Source organism: Triticum aestivum, chromosome 2B (assembly GCF_018294505.1).
Source record: "Triticum aestivum cultivar Chinese Spring chromosome 2B, IWGSC CS RefSeq v2.1, whole genome shotgun sequence".
NCBI classification, from domain to species: domain Eukaryota; kingdom Viridiplantae; phylum Streptophyta; class Magnoliopsida; order Poales; family Poaceae; genus Triticum; species Triticum aestivum.
The window spans coordinates 281530224-281545542 of record NC_057798.1 but is presented as its reverse complement, the minus strand read 5'-3'; positions in this window follow the sequence as shown (position 1 = coordinate 281545542).

The following is a 15319-nucleotide window of genomic DNA, read 5'->3' as shown; positions in this document are numbered from 1 at the left end:
AAGGACTGTAAAATTTATGCCAACAAGCCTTTTGTTGTATGGTTGGAATTTATTTTGTTGTGATACAACATTTACGATGCTGCCACAGGGTGCAGTAATTATGACGCTATTTTTGTATAGTGTAAGTTTATCTTAGTAATGTGTTCGGTCGAAAGCTTCGTAGGAGCCCAACATGCCAACATTCGTCGGGCCCATTCCAATTGGGCTAAAAATGATTACGGGCTGAAATTGGCATGTAGCCCACTAAAAATATATGGGCCTAAATCAGCATAAGCTTTCATATTTTTCTGGTAGGCCTGTGCCCATAGTGGGCATTTAATAGGCCTAAACATAATTTGGGCCCTCATTAAAAATAGGCCGTTTACAGGTGTAAATATCTCAAGCCCATAAAAAACATCGGCCTTTAATAGACCGAAAGTGAGATTGGGCCCTAATTGTGCCAAATAACCCACTGGGCTTAGCAGGCCAAAATGGTGGCCCATTTACGATGCGGATCTTTGACAGGCTAAAATTCGTGACGGGCCGTAAATGCGCCGACCTAATACACGGGCCTTTAACAGGCCGGAACTTCGGTCGGGCTAGAATATCGTCATTTTTATATGGTCCGTTAATGGGCCGATATGACGTTGGGCCACATATGGCCCATGGTTTACATCCGGCGTTAACAGGCCGAAAATGACAACAGGACGAAAGTGGCCCAAATCTATAGTGTGCCTCTAACAGGCCGAATGTCAGACATGGCCGAATATGACCCAAATCCTTCACGGTCGTTTTATGGGCCGAAAGTTTTGATGGCCTGTAAATGGGCCCAAATGAAGTCGGACCTTTAAGAGGCTGGAAATACACCGGGTTGTAATTCGGCCCAATTACTTAGCGGACTGGTAACGGGCTAGAAGTGACCATGGGCTGCGTTGATGACAAGTTTAGGACAGGCCGTTGATGGGATGATTTGATAGAGAATGTTGGGCCTTTAGCTGGGCCGGCCCATTATGGTCTGCAGAATCTTGTGGGCCTTTAGCTGGGCTGACCCATTGTGGTCCGCAAAATCTTGTGGGCCTTTAGCTGGGCCGGCCCATTATGGTCTGCAAAATCATGTGGACCTTTAGCTGGGCCAGCCCATTATGGTACGCTAAATTTTGTGGCCCTTCAGCTGGGCCGGCCCATTATGGTGTGCTAAATCTTATGGGCCTTCGGTTGGGCTGGCCGATTTGAACTTTGTGGGCCACTTTTGGGCCAGTCCACGTGTCAACATATCATAGGCACATCTCGACCATTGGATGAGTGACACCTGTGCCAACGCGGAGCTGACGCGTGGATCCGTCAGCAAATGAGAATTTTACACGTGGAAAATCGGCATTGGTCGTGGCTGTTAACGGGTTATCGGATCCAAAATCCGACTCGATAGCTTAACGGTGTTCCGTTACGGTGGATGCCACGTGTCGGTCACCCTTGACGAAAGCACTCCTGTGACGCACGATTTATCGTCATGGAAGTGGACACACCCGTGATGATAATTTGTTAATGTCATGGAACACTTCTACGATAGCACAGGTATGACTATCTTGATTCTGTCATAAAATCATCATGGATGTACATGCATGACAGAAAATGCGACCTACTGTGACAAACACATATCATCACGGAAGTGTATTTTTTGTAGTGTTATGTATTTCTCCGGGGTTACAGTTTCAATAATATTAGTTTCAACATTGATAGGATTACCTGAAATATAATGTTTAATTGTTTGACCGTTCACCACCCTCGGACTTGTGCCTTTGAAGTTGTTGATTTTTATGGCACCAGAACGATAGACCTCCTCGATAACGTAAGGACCTTCCCATTTAGAAAGAAGTTTTCCTGCAAAAAAAACTTAAACGAGAGTTGAATAATAACACATAATCCCCTACGTTAAACTCACGCTTTTGTATCCTTTTTTCATGCCAGCGTTTGACTTTTTCTTTGAATAGCTTGGCATTCTCATAGGCATGGGTTCTCCATTCATCAAGTGAGCTAATGTCGAACCTCTTCTCACCGGCAAGTTTGAAGTCATAGTTGAGCTCTTTAACAGCCCAATATGCTTTATGTTCAAGTTCAAGAGGTAAATGACAAGCTTTTCCATAAACCATCTTATAAGCAGACATACCCATAGGATTTCTGTATGTAGTTCTATAGGCCCATAGTGCATCATCAAGTTTTTTTGGACCAATTCTTTCTAGATCTATTCATAGTCTTTTGCAAAATTAATTTGAGCTCTCTATTGCTCAACTCTACTTGACCACTAGACTGCAGATGATAAGGAGATGCGATTCTATGATTAACATCATTCTTAGCAAGCATCTTACGGAAAGCACCATGAATAAAATGTGAACCACCATCAGTCATAACATATCTAGGGACTCCAAACCTCAGAAAAATAACTTCTTTTAGCATTTTAATATAAGTGTTATGATCAGCACTACTAATTGGAATAGCTTCTACCCACTTAGTAATGTAATCAACAACAACTAAAATATGAGTGTAACCATTAGAGGCAGGAAAAGGTCCCATATAATCAAAGCCCCAAACATCAAACGGTTCAATAACAGGAGAGTAATTCATAGGCATTTCTTGACGTCTACTAATATTACCAATTCTTTGACATTCATCACAAGATAAGACAAACTTACGAGCATCTTTGAAGAGAGTAGGCCAATAAAAACCAGATTGCAGTACCTTGTGTGCAGTTCTATCTCCAGCATGGTGTCCTCCATAGGATTCATAGTGACACTTGCATAGGATCTGTTCCTGTTCATGCTTAGGCACACAACGTCTAATAACACCATCTTCTCCTTCTTTATAAAGGTGTGGGTCATCCCAGAAGTAATGTCTTAAATCATAAAAGAACTTTTTCTTTTGTTGGTATGTGAAACTAGGAGGTATAAATTTAGCAACAATGTAATTAGCATAATCACCATACCAAGGAGTAGTACGAGAAGCATTAATGACCGCTAATTGTTCATTAGGAAAGCTATCATCAATAGGAAGTGGGTCATCAAGAACATTCTCTAGCCTAGACAAGTTGTCTGCAACGGGGTTCAAACCTCCCTTTCAATCAATAATATGCAAATCAAATTCTTGGAGAAGGAGAACCCATCTAATGAGTCTAGGCTTAGCATCTTTCTTTTCCATAAGATATTAATAGCAGCATGATCAGTGTGAATAGTAACTTTGGAATCAACAATATAAGGTCTAAACTTATCACATGCAAACACAACTGCCTTAGAAGTCTTTTTCAATAGTAGCATAATTTCTCTGGGCAGTATCAAGAGTCTTACTAGCATACTAGATAACATTCAATTTCTTATCAACTCTTTGCCCTAGAACAACACCTACAGCATAATCACTAACATCACACATAATTTCAAAAGGTAAATTCCAATCAGGTGGCTGAACAATAGGTGAAGTGATCAAAGCTTTCTTATGTATTTCAAATGCTTTTACACAATCATCATCAAAGACAAAAGGAATATCTTTTTGCAATAAATTAGTCAAAGGCCGAGAGATTTTAGAAAAGTCCTTAATGAACCTCATGTAAAAACCGGCATGACCAAGGAAACTTCTTATACCTTTTATGTCATTGGGACATGACACCTTTTCAATAGCATCAACTTTAGCCTTATCAACTTCAATACCTCTCTCGGAAATCTTATGCCCCAAGACAATGCCTTCATTAACCATAAACTGACACTTTTCCCAATTCAAGACAAGACTAGTGTCTTCGCATCTCTGCAAAACTCGATCAAGGTTGCTCAAGCAATCATCAAAAGAGGATCCATAAACGGAAAAATCATCCAGGAATACCTCGCAAATCTTTTCACAGAAGTCAGAGAATATAGCCATCACACATCTCTGAAAAGTAGCAAGTGCATTACATAAACCAAAAGGCATACGTCTATAAGCAAAAGTACCGAAAGGGCAAGTAAAAGTAGTTTTAGATTGATCCTTAGCTGACACAGGTATTTGAGAGAAACCAGAATAACCATATAGAAAGCAGAAATGTGTGTGTTTGGATAGTCTTTCTAGAATTTGATCAATAAAAGGTAAAGGGTAATGATCTTTCTTAGTAGCTTTATTTAATTTACGGAAATCAATTACCATCATATAACCTGTAATAATTCTTTGTAGGATCAATTCATCTTTATCATCAGGAACAACGGTAATACTTCCCTTTTTAGGAACACAGTGGAGAGGGCTTACCCATTCATTGTCAGCAACAGGATAAATTATACCTGCCTCAAGGAGCTTTAGTATCTTCTTTCTTACCACTTCTTTCATCTTGGTATTCAGTCATCGTTGAGGATCTCTAACTGGTTTAGCATCACCCTCCAAATTAATTTTGTGTTGGCATAACATGGGACTAATGCCCTTAAGATCATCCAGAGTATCTCCAATAGCAGCACGGTGCTTCTTCAGAGTTTTCAATTATCTTTCTTATTCTTGATCTGAAAGGTTAGCACTAATAATAACAGGATATATTTTCTTTTTTCATCAAGATAAGCATACTTAAGATTATCAGGTAATGGTTTGAGTTCAAACACGGGATCACCCTTGGGTGGAGGGGGATCCCCAGGAATTTCAACGGGAAGGTTGTGTTTCAGCATAGATTCCTGTTTAAGGAACACTTCATCTATTTCCCTTCTTTCCTTCATAAACATATCGTTTTCATGGTCTAGCAAATATTGTTCTAACGGATCAGTAGGAGGTATGGCAATGGAAGCAAGACCAATAATCTCATCCTGACTAGGTGATTCTCTATCAAGAGGTTGTCTACGAAACTTAGCAAAATTAAACACATGAGACATACCCTCTAAGCCAATTGTAATAGTATCCTTTTCACAATCAATCATAGCATTAGCTGTATTTAAGAAGGGTCTACCAAAAATAATGGGACAAAAATCATCTTGTGGGGAACCAAGAACAAGAAAATCAGCAGGATATTTAACCTTCCTACACAAGACTTCAACATCTCTTACTATCCCAACTGGTTTAATGGTGCCTCTATTAGCAAGCTTAATAGTAACATCTATGTCTTTCAATTCAACGGGTGCAATGCCGTGCATAATTTCTTTATATAAATCATAGGGTATCGCACTAGCACTAGCACCCATATCACATAAGCCATGATAACAATGATCTCCTATTTTAACAGAAATAACAGGCATGCCTACCACATGTCTATGTATCTTAGTATCTGGTCTAGCAATATTAGCGGTCTCACCACAGAAATAAATAACATGCCCATATAAATCATCATCCAAGAGATCTTTAACCATAGCAATACTAGGTTCAACTTTGATTTGCTCAGGAGGTGTATAAGTCCTAGTATTACTCTCATGAACAACAGTCAAAGTTTTAGCATGATCCTTTATCCTAACAGGAAAAGGAGGTTTCTCAACATAAGTAGTAGGAACAATAGGATCACTATAGGTGACAATATTTTCTTCAACTGTAATAGGTGCAACTACCTTTACTTCAATGGGAGGATTATATTTAAACCACTTCTCTTTAAGGAGATCAACGTGAGTAGCAAAAGATTCACAGAAGAAGCTACTATCTCAAAGTCAAGTCCATATTTAGCGCTAAATCCATGAAAAGCATCGGTATCCATAAAAGATTTAACACTATCAAACTTAGGTGTCATACCTGACTCCTTACCATTGTGGGAACCCCAATCTTCAGAGTTGCGTTTAATTCTTTCCAAAAAGTCCCATTTGAAATCAATAGTCTTCATCATATATGAACCAGCACAGGAAGTATCAAGCAGGTTGCGATCATTAAGAGAAAGCCGAGCATAAAAAATATGAATAATCATTTCTCTGGAGAGCTCATGATGGGGGCATGAATATAACATTTACTTAAGCCTCCCCCAAGCTTGAGCGATGCTTTCTCCTTTGCGAAGCCATAAATTATATATGTAATTACGATCACGATGAACAAGATGCATAGGGTACACTACAAAAAATACACTTTCATGATGATACGTGTTTGTCATAGTAGGTCGCGTTTTTTGTCATGCATGTACATCCATGACAAATTTATGACATAATCAAGATAGTCATACCTGTGCTGTCATAGAAGTGTTCCATGACATTACCAAAATTATTATCATGGAAGTGTCCACTTCCATGACGATAAATCGCGCGTCACAGAAGTGCTTTCGTCAAGGGTGACCGACACGTGGCATCCACCGTAACGGAATGCCAGTAAGCTATCGGGTCGGGTTTTGGATCCGATAACCCGTTAACAGCCCCGACCAATGGGGATTTTCCACGTGTAAAATCATCATTGGTTCGAGGAAACACGTGCCGGCTCACCGTTGGGACAGATGTCATCCGCTCATTGGACTGAAGGCGCCTATCATACGGAGACACGTGGCATGGCCCAACAGAGGCCCATTCCTGTGAAAAGGCCAGCCCGTTTGACTTGGTCAAAAGGTGGCGGGCCGGCCCACTGAAAGCCTGTTAACGGCATGTTCGCATATAGCCCATTTAGAACCCGCTAACCCAGGGCCCGTTACGCCCTATACGAATTAGGCCTAGTAGCATCATCTGGGCCGTCCAATATGATTCCAGTCCATTTTAACTTCTGGCCCATGTGTGGCCCATGACTTCTTTCGGCCCATATGAGGCCCTCTGTAACTCTTGGCCCATTAACGGCCCATGGTGAAACTGGCCCGTAATGAACAATGTATCACTTTATACCCATTAATGGCCCGTTATTCTATTGGTCCGTTTCCAGCCCAAGTTATCTTTCGGCCTTCTCAGGGCCCATTGGTTCTTGGGCTCATTTGCAGCATTCGGTTATATACGGCCCGTTACTATCATTTTCTGCTTGTGGGCCAAATTTAGCCCGTCGTTACAGTCGTCCCATCTGCGGACCATTAATACGTTGGGCCGTTTTCATGTCAAAAAAAACCCGTTGGGCTGTTTTCATATAGATATCAAATACGGTCTATTAACGGCCCGTTATGGTCCACGAGTTGTACGGCCCATGATTGGTGAAATGATGATACGCCCCGTAGAAGGCCCATGTATCTACGGCCCGTATGAGGCCCATGGATCTACGGCCCGTAGAAGGCCCATGGGTCGTACAGCCGGTAGAAGTCCCATGGACCATACGGCCCGTAGAAAGCCCATGGACCCTAAGGCCCGTATAGAAGGCCAATGGATCCTACGGCCCGTATAGAAGGCCAATGGATCCTACGGCTGGAAGAAGGCCCTTGGATCATACGGCCTACAGGATGCCCATGGTTATAACAGTCCGTGTGTTGCCATGATTATTTTGGCCTAGTTACCAAAAATAAGCTATTGTGGCCACTAGAAAAACACAGTAAAAGAACTGCACTGACTACAAGCAAACAACCTAACAAGACAATAAGGAAATAAATAAGCAAGCAATTAATGCTAGCCTATTACCGCTATTACATATATTACATCCACTGGGCATCAAAGTTCGCCACTAGTGCCAATATAGGGAACAAAGCAGCATATTACATACACTGGCCGTCAAAATTGGCCACCAGTGCAAATAAACGTGGCAGCAAAACAGGAGCATAACTGATACAACTTCAGAAGAGCTCAAGAAACGTTATCCTGTGTATCCACCATGCTGGCAATAAGCTTAGCAAGCTGATTAGCTTTGTCCTGTTTGGCGCTAAAATCCTCCAACGCTTGTTGTTGCACCAGAAAGTATGCATCTGAATGCTCCAGGGACTTCCGCAAGCCTTTCGCTTCTTGTTGCAGCACAGCTGATCGATGTCTTTCAGCTTGTAGTTGAGACTCAAGAAACCGAACTGATTCAGACAGTGAGTTTGAATAGCTTGTGCAAGCGGTAGTGGCCAGTAACCCGAACACTAATCCAAGACAGGACTTTGGGGTTGTATCGCTGTTTTCAAGATAGTCTTCCTTAGCTGCTTTATCAGCTTTGTTAGAGACCAACAAGGATGTGTCACTATCCTGAACCTTATCTGCATTACTTCCTTTACCATTGCTTAATAAGGCACTCTTCTCCAATATTCTGTCAGCATTCTAAAAGAAGAAACAAGCAGACACATAACAAGTTTAGCATGTACTAGTATATGAAACTCATTTCGGTGAACCAGTTCATTAGTAAGGTGGAAAGGATTAAACTACCAAGTCTTCTATTGCCAAGTACTAGTACATAATAAAAGCATCAAACAAACATATATCTATGTCGTATGGTCACTACATTGTCTTGCCAAATCAAAATAGAGACACGGTTCAAATCATATCAGTTCAAGACAAAGCAGCAGTGAAAGAATACAAAGCATGCAAAACTACACTGCACAACAAGATTTTAGATGGGTACCACGGGTCTACATGTACAACAACACTATTGGCTCCATTGTGATGCTAGTAATGTGCATGATATGAAAGTCAACTGTATACATAATTGAAATTGAAATCAAAAGAGCTATTGATAAGAGCAAACCTGTTAAAGAAACATGCGTGAACATACCTACTGTGCCATTGGAGTTTTGATTGGATCCTTCAATTTAAAAATAAGTTTGTATCAGTAAATACAGTGATACAAGAGCAAAGCAATCATAGTTAAAAAAGGCGCGCCTAAGCGAGCGCTTAAGCACGCCTAGGCTCTAGGCGTTGGCAAAACGCATTGCACATAATTATGCTTAATCTGTGCATAACTGCACATAAGAATCTGGTTTGGTCAGTAAAGCGCAAGGTGGTGGCAAAACGAACAATTAACGCCTAGCACTTTTTTGAACTATGATAGCAATGGAATCTTAAATTAGAACAGTTGTTCTTCAGGTTTAGGCACTTGTTCTACGTGAACAGAGTACAGTAAGATGCAAGAATATAATACTTAAAAATAGAAAATGAGCTCATAGACCTTACCACATTGTTGGTTCGGGACCAGTACAGAACAAGGTTCCCAGTCATCGTCTAGTAAATGTGTCTCAGGAGAACATAAGGGAATTTGATGAGTTTCTTTGCCGGTGAAGTACGTTTTCTTCAGGTAATTCCGATACTGCCACCAAGCATTCTTGAAGATAGTAGAGGTATTAGCACAGGTTACCTCATCCTGAGTTTCCAAATAGGTCCTTCTCTATAGAGAAAAATGGGAAAATTTGTTGTATTATAACCATCATGGAGGTAGGATGCATGGGACGAAGCAAAGTAACTGTCATGAATAACATTACTTACACATAACTCCTGGACAAACACCCGCAACTGGCATTTTCCTTCATCTTTAGTAAAACATTTCCAAGACGGGAAGATACGCACAAACGATTGAACAACATCAAATGCGATAGATGCTAAACTACGACTAGCTGGCTGTGCTTCCTCCACAGGAATAGGCGTACTAACTGGTGGAGTTGGGGTTCGCCATGATATTACTGGCCCTTTGAGCACTGGAGCTGCCTTACTAACTGCTCTTGTTTGGGAGCTCCGTGGTGGAGATGGTGCTGTGTCAACAGGAACTGGGTTACTATTGGCTGGGGTTGTGGTTAGATTGGGTGAAGCTGGTTCTCTGTCCATCGCAGTAGGGGTACAATCTGCGAGAGTTTGGGTTATGTGTGGTAGGGCTGGTTCTTGTGCATGTACAACCGGGGCGCTATCTCCACCAAGTGGTAGCACTGTTTTATTTGAAGACCGTGTTTTTATTCCGCTAGATACTAGCATCACCCTCTCCAATTCAAATGGCTGATAAACAAGAAACATAGTTGAATGTACAGACATTATATGAGAGACAGATGCAATAGATAGTGTGGAAAAAAGAGGGCATGAAATAGTTGGCATGTATATTGTTTAACCAAAACGGATAGCATGACATAATTTCACATATATGATGTCTATCTAAACTGGATAGCATAGCATAACATGATTCAAAGATATGATGAATAACTAAACAGGATCGCATGACATAATTCACCTACATGTTATCCAAGTAATCAGGATCGCATCATTTAATTCACATATGTGATTTATATGCTAAACAGAGGGCATTCGATATGATGTCTGAACTAAGAACATGGTGTTGAATATTGTGTATATGATGTCTAAACTATGCAATGCAAGAAATCGTATGCATGATATGAGCAGTATAACCGTGCCAAGTTAGAGCATACACCTCAATGGGGGAATAGGACTGGTCATCTGTCTCTGAATCCATCTCTGAGGAGCTATCGGGACCCAACAAGAGATCTGCTTCGACAGGTAGCATTGTCTGCTCTGAAGGCCTTGTTTTCACTCCAGATTTTTCCATCTCCCACCCAAATGGCTGATTCACACGAAGAGTACTTTAATGTACAAACATTGTCGACAAATGGAAATGTAATGAAGAAAAGGATGGGCAAGATATCATTCAAATATATGATGCCTGGTTAAACAGGATGGCATTGCACATTTCACATATATTATGGCTGGCTAAAAGACATGAGACTGCATAATTCCCATATATGATATTGAAACTAAATAGGTGGCATTACAGAACATGTCTAAACTAAGCAGATGACATATATGATGTCAAAAGTAGGCACTGCAAGGCAACATATGCATGATATGACTAACATCATCATGCCAAGGTAGAGCAAACACCTTGGGGGGTAAATAGGAGTGGTCAGCGGCGTCTGAATCCGCCTCAGAACAGATATCTTCCTCTGGATTACAATCTGAGAGGGGTGGGGAGGGTTTGCCATTGAACCCACCATGGAGCGATGTCTGCATGACATTGTATTGCCGCGCAAAACTCTTCTCCTTTTCTCTACATGTTCAACATGACTGTGTACAATATCTAACATGCATACGAAAAAATATGGTGAGATTATGTAAGGAGAGCATGCAGAAATTTAGAGTGATGGTAACAACCAGTGGATGGATCCAAAAATAAAGATAGCAGGTTGATGATTGCTTTAAATTAATAAAAAGACAGATGCTGATTGCTTTACTATTTGTTTCCCACCCAAGATGAACAACATAGGCATACCCTAGGTGAACCAGATATTAGACAGACATACTATTCATTGCTACCTTGATATGTGCCCCACAAATAATTTAGAACTCAGGTTTGAACATTAATTTGGACCCGACTTGGGAGTCCAAGAGCTGAACAGGACGATAAAGTAGCAGGTAAGTTTAAGCAATGCATAACATAAGTAGAAACAAAAGAGTGTGACCTCTCTTGTGGACCCGTGTACTCCTCAGGTTCATCTGCTGAGTCGATGATGGTGATGCCGTTGGGGTGGGTGCCAACAGTAGGGAAGGAGATCTGAGGCGGCGAAAGACGGTCAGGAGTCATGATGTCTAGTTTGGTGGATGCTTCTGTCGATGGAGCAGCTCAGGTGAGGTGGACGACGTCGCGGCAGGAGCAAGACAAACCATACAAAGTTCCCTTCGACACGTACCTGTAACTAAAGTAATTCTGTAAGGGCTCATTTGGCTTGCATGATTCTTAAAACGCAGGGATAGGAAAAACACCGGAATAGGATAGGAAAATGCACATGGTAAACAAAGCATTTGTAAACACAGGATTTCTCTCAACTTGGGTGTTTGGTTTACAGGAATTGGAAGAGCAGAGGAATGCAAAGAAACATTGCCAAAATAAAGAGAAACCATATGAAAGCGTGTACAGTTAGAATGTTATTCTGGCACTAATGCACTTGGTCTTGTTTTCATGCATAGGATTTTGAAAAGTAAGTCCAGGTGGATGTTTTGCTTCATTCCTTTCAACAAAATGCATGAATAATTGAATAGTAGAGTGCCATTGGAAAATTCCCTATTGCTATGTTTTTCTATTGAACCAAAATATCCCTAATGAATCGACGTGAATGTATAGTAATAAGTGATGCAACAAGTGTACAACCTCTTTGCCGTAGCCGTGTCGACCTCAGCATCATTGGGTTGCTCGCTGAAGCAGTTGAGGCAGAGGTGGCTGTCGGAGGTGTGGAGGAAGATCTGAGGAATCTATAGACGGCGTCCAGGGCACTGCTCTGTTGTGATGGATCATTTTGTTGTTGGAGCAGCTCCGGTGAGCCATAAGATGTCAAAGCTGAAGCAGCACAAGACAGACATCGTCAATCTCAAGTGGGATTCTAATAGCATCTCCAATAGATGATGTAAAATGGATGTAAAATTAACATCACCAAAAACCACCTGACTACAACAGATGAGGTAAAAACTGTTGACTCAGAACTTAACTGTCGAAACTGAAATTTACTGTGGAATCTGAATGCTACTGTCGAAACTGAATGCAATGGTAGCAGAGAGGCACTTGACATGTAGTTTAGGGAGGGCCTGCAGTTCATCTTCAACCTGCACCCCCCTGATCCGCCAGCCACCACTAGCCAAACCGCCTGCCCTAGCGCCGCCTCGCTGCCCCGAAACAACTTGCCACCGCTGCCCCGGCCAGCCCTCTAGCCCCCCCACCCTGAACCCTAAGATAGATAGTGGGGTACCTCTCCGGCGAGCCCCCATCCCCACTGCGGTTGGTTCTTCCTTAACTCCGGCGAGCCCCCCCAACCACTGAAAATTGACTGACCGAAAAGTAGATTCAGTCGACTGAAGTGTGGCTTAATCGGAGCAGAGCAGTAGCACGAGCGAGGGGGAGAGCAGTAGCAGCAGCTGGGCGAGCGAGCGATCAAGCGAGAGCCGAAGCAGCAGTAGCAGCGGAAGCGAGCGAGCGAGAGCCGGAGCAGCAGAAGCAGATCCGGTTGGTATGGACGCCGCCGCCGAAGGGGCCTCACACTGGGGGAGAGCCGCCATGGAGATGTCGCCCACGGCACCGACTTCAAGGTAGCCGCTCCATGGGGGTGCGGGATGGAGCACCGTCGACGCCGGGAGGTCGAGTTAAGGAGAAGGTGCGATGTGATGAGCGTACAACCTCTTTGTTCGCGCCGAGTAGGCCTCGGCTTCGTCCGAGGAGTCGGTGAGGATGCTGTAGTTCCGGTGGAGCAGGTTAAGGCGGCGCTGTGGGGATGGAGCAGCCGCGATAAACGAGGCGATCATCGGAGCAGCTCCTTGGAGGTGGAGGACGGGGCGGCTGAACCGGCGGGATGGCGAGATGGATGACGGATACTCATCCGGGGAGGTGGACGAGGGACGTCGACCTGTTGCGGTGGACGACATCATCGGGGAAGAGGCTCCGGCTGGGCAGCGGTGACATGGCGGACGAAGGAGTGTGGGGTTTCGTGGCTGGAGCGGAGAGGTTGTGGCGGCCTGGGATTTCGAATGGTGAAAAGGGGGCGATGGGAGGGGGTGAAGCATGACTTAGGGACGCGCTTGTTCAAAATGTAGGGTGTGTTACAAAAGTAACCCCCACCGATTTGAACTAGCGGCCCTTTCGGCTCAGGGTTAGAAGTGGGATTTCGCGTGTCGGGATTTGGCAGCTGGAGGGATTTTTCGCGCGCGTTGTAATTTCGGGATAGCAAGGCGCGGGTTGTGAAGGCGCCAGTTTTGGGAGCACGATATCTGAATTTTCGGGATATAACAAGACGCAGATTGAATTTTAGGGACAAGCCTAACATGTAGTAATATTGTACTTGTACGTACCAAATCAATTCGCACTTCCCTCAACCAAAAAGAAAACGAAAAAATAAAACAATTCACACCACACAAAGAGAGAGTCTTGCCCCGTTTTACTATAAAAATGGTATTCAAAGCTACTCCCTCCTTCCATCTATATAGGGCCTAATGCGTTTTTCGATGCTAACTTTGACCAAATATTAGAGCAATGATATATGACATGCAACTTACACAAAGCACACCGTTAACTTCATCTGTGAAAGGTTCTTTCAATGATATAATTTTCACATTGTGCATGTCATGTACTATTAATCTTGTCAATAGTCAAAGGCGGTCTTAAAAATCTAATTACGCCCTATATAGATGGAAGAAGGGAGTATGAATCCATGTTATGTCTGATTAATTTTTTTTGCTTGCTGTATAATGCATGTAACCTACTCATACCAACATTTTAGTGCATTCCAAATGTCTATACTACCGCTGCAATTCGAACTAAATTTGAATTCATTTCTCTATTTCAATAAGAATCTACAATCATGGTTGTTGCCAACTTCAACCATCATTCGTGTATTACCTTATTAACACACCACATGATTACTATAGAGATAGATATGAACTATGTGTACTACATAAACTCGAATTCTATTTTTTGAATACACTTGATGTTGATTCCCAATAATAGTACATTTGATGTACTAACTATATATTCATAATCTAAACCATGTTACATACGTACACTGTGTTTATCACACAAAGTATAGTGCCCCGCCCCCTACATTATGACAAGTATTTAGACCTGAGTTGCAAAAGCCACACATTAGCCCAAATTATAATCAATGTTCTACATTATCATATCTTCTTCAAGTATCTGTATCCAGTTTTTTATAATGAATTATGATCTTTGTTCGTCTTTTACACCTTCACTATCCTCTTCTATTTGTAGCTAGCTAGTGCTAACTTTCTATCGTGCATGCACACGCCCGCCCCGCTCACACACCCATAGCGTCCCCTCCATCGCGCACGTTCATTATTTCTCTTTGGGTTGTCCACCAGCGGTGTGTGTAGGCCCCCAGCTCCTTCTTTCTGGCACACACCGGTCGATATACCTCTCTAGCCAAGTGTGCCTACAACAAACACGTATATACTTCCCCTCTTCTCTTCTCACCGTCCATGCCCCCATATATATGTCCAATACGATTCCATGCAGGTGCACACTCCCGCCCCTCTTTTCATTAATCACATGCTCGCACACTCCTCCCCCCTCGACATGGTAGGCTTCTCGCACCACCTCCTAGCCACACCCTCTCCCCCTGTCTGCCTCTCCGGACCTTATTTGCTTCTAACACATGCAGGCGTGTATATGAAGTGATCTCCATACATATAGCCAAGTCGACTATAATTCGTTTTCACCAAAGCACCAATACACTTACCTCGCTAGTTATGTCTCTCCTTTTCTCGGACACACGATGGTTGATCTTCCTATGTAGTTACGCATGCTTGCCACAACCATATCTTCTCCCCTCATCATCCTTGAATACCTCCCGACCCGTCTCTCACACGCACGTGCATAGACAGACAGACATCCCCCACCCTCTCTTATTGATATTGCACTCATACCCTCCGTTTGTCTAGTAGGCCTCTCCCACCATTTGTGAGACACCACTCCACCACCAACCCTCCGACGCTCTACCTTTGTATTTTTACCAACCTTATTCCTCTGCTACACATATCCATGGATGTCGATCGATCCCCCTCAATACATAGCTAGGTCTCTCTCC